Genomic DNA, 7,104 nt, shown 5'->3' on the forward strand with positions numbered 1-7,104 from the left:
TGGGTGAAGGGAGATGTCGCTCAGTGTAAGATAGGATAAAATAATAATAATTTATAAATTATCAAGGCTTCATGAGGGAGGGGGAGGGGGGAGCGGGGAGGAAGGGGAAAATGAGGAACTGATTCCAAGGGCTTAAGTGGAAAGCAAATGTTTTGAGAACAATGAGGGCAACAAATATACAAATGTGCTTGACACAATAGATGTTTATATGGATTGTGATAAGAGTTGTGTGAGCCTCCAATAAAATGACTTAAATAAATACATAAATAAATTTTTAATGTGCTGGAAAAAATGGGCTTTATTAAGAAATGTGACCCGTAAAGTTTTTATACTGGAAGGGGGAGCAAAGAAGCAGAGTGAAGGAATATTGGAGAAACAGAGGCATTAGACTAGTCAAAGGTGAGAGCTAGCTGGAGTGAGATAAGAGAGAAAGCCAGAGTGAGGTAAGAGGCAAGCGAGTAAGCTAGAGGGCTGGAGCAGGGACAAGTCAAGAAACCAGCCTGTAATATACCCTTAGGGGCTGTGATTAATGATTAGATTTGTGAGGTCACTGTGCAGGCTCTTGATTGGGATTTTTGAATGAGGCAGGGTTGACGCAAACTCTAACACACGAGGGAGGTTCCTTTGGCTCACACAGGAAGGTGTGGAGGTGCAGAGAATGGTGAGAAGAAAATGCTCAAGATGGTCAGGTGCTGTTTTAAGCTCAGCCGGACCCATTATTCCTGCCTTTTGATAATAGGGAATAAGGCTGAAGGTCTCATCTTCTGTCACTGCTTCCTGCTGGTTAGGGGCAATGAAGAACCTACAGCGGTCTTGTTGCAGTCTGATCTGGTGAGCGCCTTAGTGGCTGGAACCCAAACATATACAGCTCCATGTAGGTTTGATTGGTGAAGGCACACATACACAAAGAAAATATCTAGCATCTCTGATCCCATATTCATGGGTAACACCTAACATAACCAAGATGAGTAGGGCATCTCCTACCATCGAACCTTTGTCTCATGACTTTTAAAAACTGACTTTTTACATCCTGCAAAAACATTTGAAAACAGCAAAGCAGACAAAGCCAGAAACACAGAAATAGACATATGAAACTGAGAGGCACCAAGAGTGGCAGGGTCCATGTGACCTAAGACTTCCAAGAGCCAGATATGTTCCCATGTGGGTCCCACCTCTCCTAACTCCTTTAGATGTTGTTGGACTCCTTCCTTTCTTTGTTTCACCTTTTGTGTAATTATGCCTGATTGATTCACAAAGTAACAACATTCCTCTCTTAGGAAAATACAAGTTTCCCTTTTTCCTGCAGTGAGCAAATATGGGTCAAACCTATTTTGCAATGCCACACCTGGTAGGGAATTAATCTGATTTTGTCTTGTTAACAGAGTGTTGCCTATTTCCTTCACATAAATGCTAATGTCTCATAACAGTTCGTAGTATAAATCCAGCTACCAGAGCTATAGCTATGCTACTTCCTACTAGAATAGGGGCTACTACCACTCCTTTGCATCTATAGAAAAAAATGAAAGGGGATTCGGATATGTATTTCAGCAGGGTATTTGCCATGCTTTGTTCAATTTTAAAGAGTCATGTGTGCAATGAGAATGCATGGGAATGCATACTCCTGACCATCCAGCCTGTAGTCATGTGTAGATACATATGTCACTTGGGAAAAATATTTCCCATAACGCACATTGAGTCTTTGTGTTTAGCCAAAAGAGGGTTTGAGTGGGTAGAGACATATCTTACAGGTTGTTACCCCTCAGGGGCCAGAAGGCATACAGCGTTCTGGTTGGGAATGAAAATGACTTCAGTGGCTCCTGGTTTGATGGTAGGACATGCCCTTCTCATCTTGGTTATGTTAGGTGTTACCCAGGAAGATGGCATCAGAGATGCTAGACATTTTCTCTGTCAGAGAGGAAGACATATCCAACACTGTGGTGAGCATTGTTTGGCTAAGAAGTTAGTAGTGTTAAGGAGGGATAAAATTGATGTCTGAGAGTCAGCCTGTTGTGCTGTTTTGCTGAATCTGGCTAGAGGTCTTGATTTGCAAGGGGCTGTGGTTTTATTTTGCTCCTTGAGTCTTTTGATGCCAGGCTAGGTTATTTGTACAGGAGGTTTATAGAAGCAACAGACTGACCAAGTATTGTGGGACATTCAGTTGACTTCATGCCCACCCCAAATTCAGTTATTCTGCCTGTCCAAAACTCACTATTTCATCCTAGCACCTATATAAATGCATGGGCTTTACACATTCATCAGGAAAGATTAAATGATACTTAAAGGGTGACTTTGACTCAGGTGTCTGGGTGGTTTCATGGTCATTACAAGGGCAGAAGTACTTCAGTTGTCCACTTATAAACATAAACATGAGAGAGCACCAAAGAGTAAAATAATTGCCCAGTATGGACTTATAAGTAACAAGCGTGTTTTACCTCGGCTCCAATCTTTTGGAGAAACAGCTCTTTAACTGATGCCAAAAAGGAACCCCATGAGAAGGACCCCATTGAGACCTATGATACTAAAGGGGTCTCCTGAGAGTAGACTAGACAATGGCTCATTGGATACGCTAACAGTGGGATTTCTAGTGGTATAACAGACAGTGAGGCTAGGCAGCAGATTAGAAGGAATGAAAATAATTCAGTTTCCCCCCAGGAAAATGCCATAAAGTTACCTTGGAACCAGATGTCTTTAATCTATGACAAGTTGGCTTCAGGGGTGTTGTTAGAAGGATAGAACTAGGTGGTATCCTTGAATGCACACTCAAGGAAGGTCTTAAATAATCACTGCAGAGGTGTGGGCATCTGTCTCCTCAGGAATCTGAGAGGGCCTGTGAGATAATTTAAGCTTAGTTGATCCTAATACCTGAGAGTCTAGGAATTGATAGGATGATTAATCTCTTTATTAGCCAGATTAGAAGAGGAGGAAGATGAAGATTTGAGAGGGATAGGTTTAATCATTGAAAAGTGGTGCTAGGAAGGTTTACCTGTTAGCTTTACTGCTCTGGGAGTTATGGTTGTGCTGAAACAGATGTCAGTAAAAGATATATTGACAAGAAAGAAATACATGGGACTGTGGAGATGGGAGTCAAATGTAACAGCTAGGACAATGAACAGGTTCCCCAGGATAATGACCTGGTATATGGACAGAAACATGCTAAAGAGGAGGGGTTACAGCTCTGGATCCTCTGTCAGTGCCAGGTGAAGAAATTATGAAATATGTGTTTTATTTCCAGGTTCCATATTGTTGATGAATATAATTCATGAGCTATGATAAGGCAATAAAATGTGTGGTTCCTGAACCATCTTCAGCTCTGTCACCAGAGACAAGCACCATCTTGGAAAAGAGTGAGGGGAATGAAGAGGAAGCTAAATGGAGTCTCTACATTATACAGATTTTGTTACTTTAAAAAAAGGGGGGGGCGGGTAAAATATGTGTCATGATTACTAACCTCTATTCCCATGCTTATAATCTTTCAGGGAGTGGGTTATGTTGGTTTTGTTCATGATTCCAGATAATGTAGGGTCTACCGTGAATTTATATCTCTTGAAGTACAAACTCAAAGAGGCCAGGCTCACATCCTTGAGTCAAGTCTGGGTTGTATTGACCCTGTAGGACTGTGTAGAACTGCCCCTGTGGCTTTCCAAGACTGTGGCTCTTAGAAAAAGTAGTGTCTCATCTTTCTTGCTTGTATCGGCTGGTGGTTAGCAGCCCAGCAAGTAAAACACTGCATCACTAGGGTTCCTATAAGGTTAGGTTTTTTCTTTTGTTTTATACTGTTTTTTGCTATAAACTTTACAGAAACAGATCATTAAGCCTTTAGTTCTGTGACTCCATCGGTTCAGTTTAAACGTAGAACCTTTGGGTTAGTAGCTGTGTGTGCAAATTATAATACTCCATGACCTGTACCTCACATACTCTAAAACCAAGGACCAGGCTCACTGCCATTGAGTTGACAACTACTTGTGATGACAATGTAACGCAGAAGAGAACTACCCCTTTGGGTTTCTGAGACTGTAAATCTTTATGGGAGTAAGAAGTCTCATGTTTTTCCCCCTGAGCAGCCAGTGTTTTCACACTGATGACCTTGCATTAGCAGCCTAACTCATAACCCACTACACCATCACTATTTACTCCCTCTTGAAATATAAAAGGGGTTAAACAAGCAATTGAGAGACGCATATTTGGGGTAAGACAGTTTCTCAGACAAGTGGAGATCCTGAAGGAACCAGAAAGTCAACCTACAGAGATAAGAACCATCCTCCAGAGCCAACAGAAAAAGAGCCTGCCCCTTGTGCTGGTGATCTTAACATCTAGGTTCTGAAACAGTGAGAAAGTTAATTTCTGTTTGTATATATAGATAGATAGATGATAGATGATAGATAGATAGATAGATAGATAGATAGATAGATAGATAGGTAAAGAGAGAGATGATAGAGAAAGAGAGGTGATAGAGCAAAGCATTCTGTAAAATGACTAAACATTGTTTATGGTATATATTTTTGGTTGTTTTGTTTTGTAGTGTACTTATATGATCAGTGTTATATCCGGTCATTTTATAAACACAACATATAGACTAGGAAAGCAGACTAATGTGTCTGTGTCTTCACCTCCCCATCACAGATCAAAATTAGGCAACAGAGATAATGTAAAGATATGTCAAGAGTAAGAAATGGGGAGATCAAGTGAAGCCAAAACCCTTTATCCCCACAGTAAATTAGAAAATTCTTGAACAGTCATCCTGATTCCTCAGGAGGAACATGGCCCTGCCATTATACAGAGGAGACTACTGGAATGAGGGCTACCTGAGTGTTGGTAATAAGACACACATGGATAAATGTTAGAAAATTTCAGGGAGGGAGAAATCCTATGGATAACTTGTCTCCAATCAGTTGATGTATGTACTCTAGTCACAGTTTCACTGGGTCGAATCTGTACTAAAGTACTTGCCATCCTCATAGCCAAACTTTAGCTAACTGATTTTGTCACCTGGCTGACTGGTATGACTGAGGAATGATATGTGACATCTTCCCGGACATGTGAAGGTGGAAGATGAGTCCTCAGCGAAGGCAGAGTAACTGAATAGACACCAGGCACCAGAATAACACGGATCATATGTGGGTGAAGTTTCGGGTGTGTTGCTGTATGACTGAGAGAAGGCCCTCGTGTGAAGTGGTCGTAGCCTATTTATAGTCTCTCTCTGTCCCTGGGATAGAGAGGCAATATCCAAAACTTCCCATTAACTAAAAACTTTTACTGTCATTATGATCTCAGGGCAATGAGAATGTGCAAATATAAAGACAACAGAATAGGAGAATTTAGTATGTGACCAGGTATCTGCCATTCACCTGCCTACTAAATTTCATTCTCTAATTGAATTCTCCCTTTTTAAAAAAATCATTTTATTGGGGGCTCGTACAACTCTTATCACAACCCATCCATCCATTGTGTCAAGCACATCTGTATATTTGTTGCAATCATCATTCTCAAAATCTTTCCTTTCTACTTGAGCCTTTGGTATCAGCTCCTCATTTTTCCTCTCCCTCCCCGCTCCCCCCTTCCTCATGAACCCTTGATAATTTATCAATTATTATTATTTTGTCATATCTTACACTGTCCAACTTCTCCCTTCTATCTTCCTTATAAACAACTAAAAGTATCTTTGTTTTACCAATGATAAGAGGAAGGCTAGTATCAATTTTGTAAAAATACAACTTATAAATAGAACTAAGATTCAAAGTGTTTAAGTCATTGGATATCTCGTGAATGCTCATCTTCATTATGGACACAGTAGCTTTTAAGCTAGTTTCTGAGACAAGTTCTGAGTATAGTCATTGTTGAGAGGCATTATCACTCCTTTTTTAAGATTTTCTATTTCCAATTTCATCACTTTTTCAGTCAAAAGAAGGTCAGAGGCTGACTGTGGAGCAGATTATCAGTTGGCCATAGGCCAGTTGAGGTTCTGCCACTTGCCTGTCTGTTTGATGTACTATGTTGCTGGAAGCTACCAGTCACTGGCTCTTCAAATACCAACAGGGCCACTGGAAGTGAACAGAGCTTCGAGGCTAAGCAGAGCTTCAAGGCTAAAAACAGGCTAAAAAGAAGGAGTAGGCTGTCCACTTTGGAAGAATCAACTACTGAAAATCTATGAATAGTATGCAAATATTGTGACATATGGGAAAACTCATGAAGAGCAGCCAAACATTGCTAGATATAGTGCCATAAGGTAAACCTCTGATGTTGGAAGACAATAAAATACGACTGAAGAAGAGATGCCTTCTCAAAATAGAATCAATCATAATGATGTGGATGGAGTAAAGCTTTGGGGACCTCCATTTGTTGATGGGCCATGTAGCAAGGGTTCAGGAAACAGCTGCAAACATCTAATAATAATTGGAATTTGGAATGTATGAAGTATGAACCTAGGAAAACTGGACCAAACCCCAAACCAAACCAACTGCAACAACTCCATGTTAATTCATAGTGACCCTATAGTGCAGGTTAGAGATGCCCCTGTAAGTTCCCAAGAAGTTATTAAAAATGAAACAGAACACATAAAGATTGATATCTTAGTCATTAGTGTGCTAAAATTGATTGATATTGACCATTTTGAATCAGTCATATGATTTACTAGGGAATGACATATTCAAGAGAAATGATATTAAAATTAAAATTCATTATCAAAAAGGGCAATTCAAGTTCTATCTTGAAGTACAATGCTGTCTGTAATAGGATAATATATATCCACATACAAGAAATATATGGCATCAGGATTAGAAGACAGTTTATCAACAAGCTTCAATATGTGGATGGCCCCACCTTGATCACTGACAGCAAGGGACACAAAGAACTTGCTTATAAGCATTAAGGACAACCTTCAATGTGGATTTCAAGTCAATGTAATGCAAACCAAAGATCTTAAAACTGGACTTATAAATAACATAATGAAAAATGGAGAAAGATTGAAGATGTTATGCACTTCATTTTACTGAGATCCACAATCAATGTTCATAGAAGTAGCAATACAGACCTTGAAGTTAAACCCCAAACGATTAGGGCCATCAATGAGGGCATTGGGACCAACTTGAGAACTTTGGCACAGGGAAT

The 7,104-nt window shown here is 40.1% G+C and overlaps 1 protein-coding gene across 1 annotated transcript in view; it reads right to left on the reverse strand.

Moving 5' to 3' along the window:
• The window catches only part of LOC101655706 (vomeronasal type-2 receptor 116-like), a 140,768-nt gene that overhangs the window by 76,635 nt on the left and 57,029 nt on the right, over positions 1–7,104 (reverse strand). The gene's annotated exons all lie outside the window — the stretch shown is intronic.

The sequence above is a fragment of the Echinops telfairi genome, unplaced genomic scaffold (assembly GCF_000313985.2).
Source record: "Echinops telfairi isolate 266 unplaced genomic scaffold, ASM31398v2 ScPeMD7_7459;HRSCAF=8497, whole genome shotgun sequence".
NCBI classification, from domain to species: domain Eukaryota; kingdom Metazoa; phylum Chordata; class Mammalia; order Afrosoricida; family Tenrecidae; genus Echinops; species Echinops telfairi.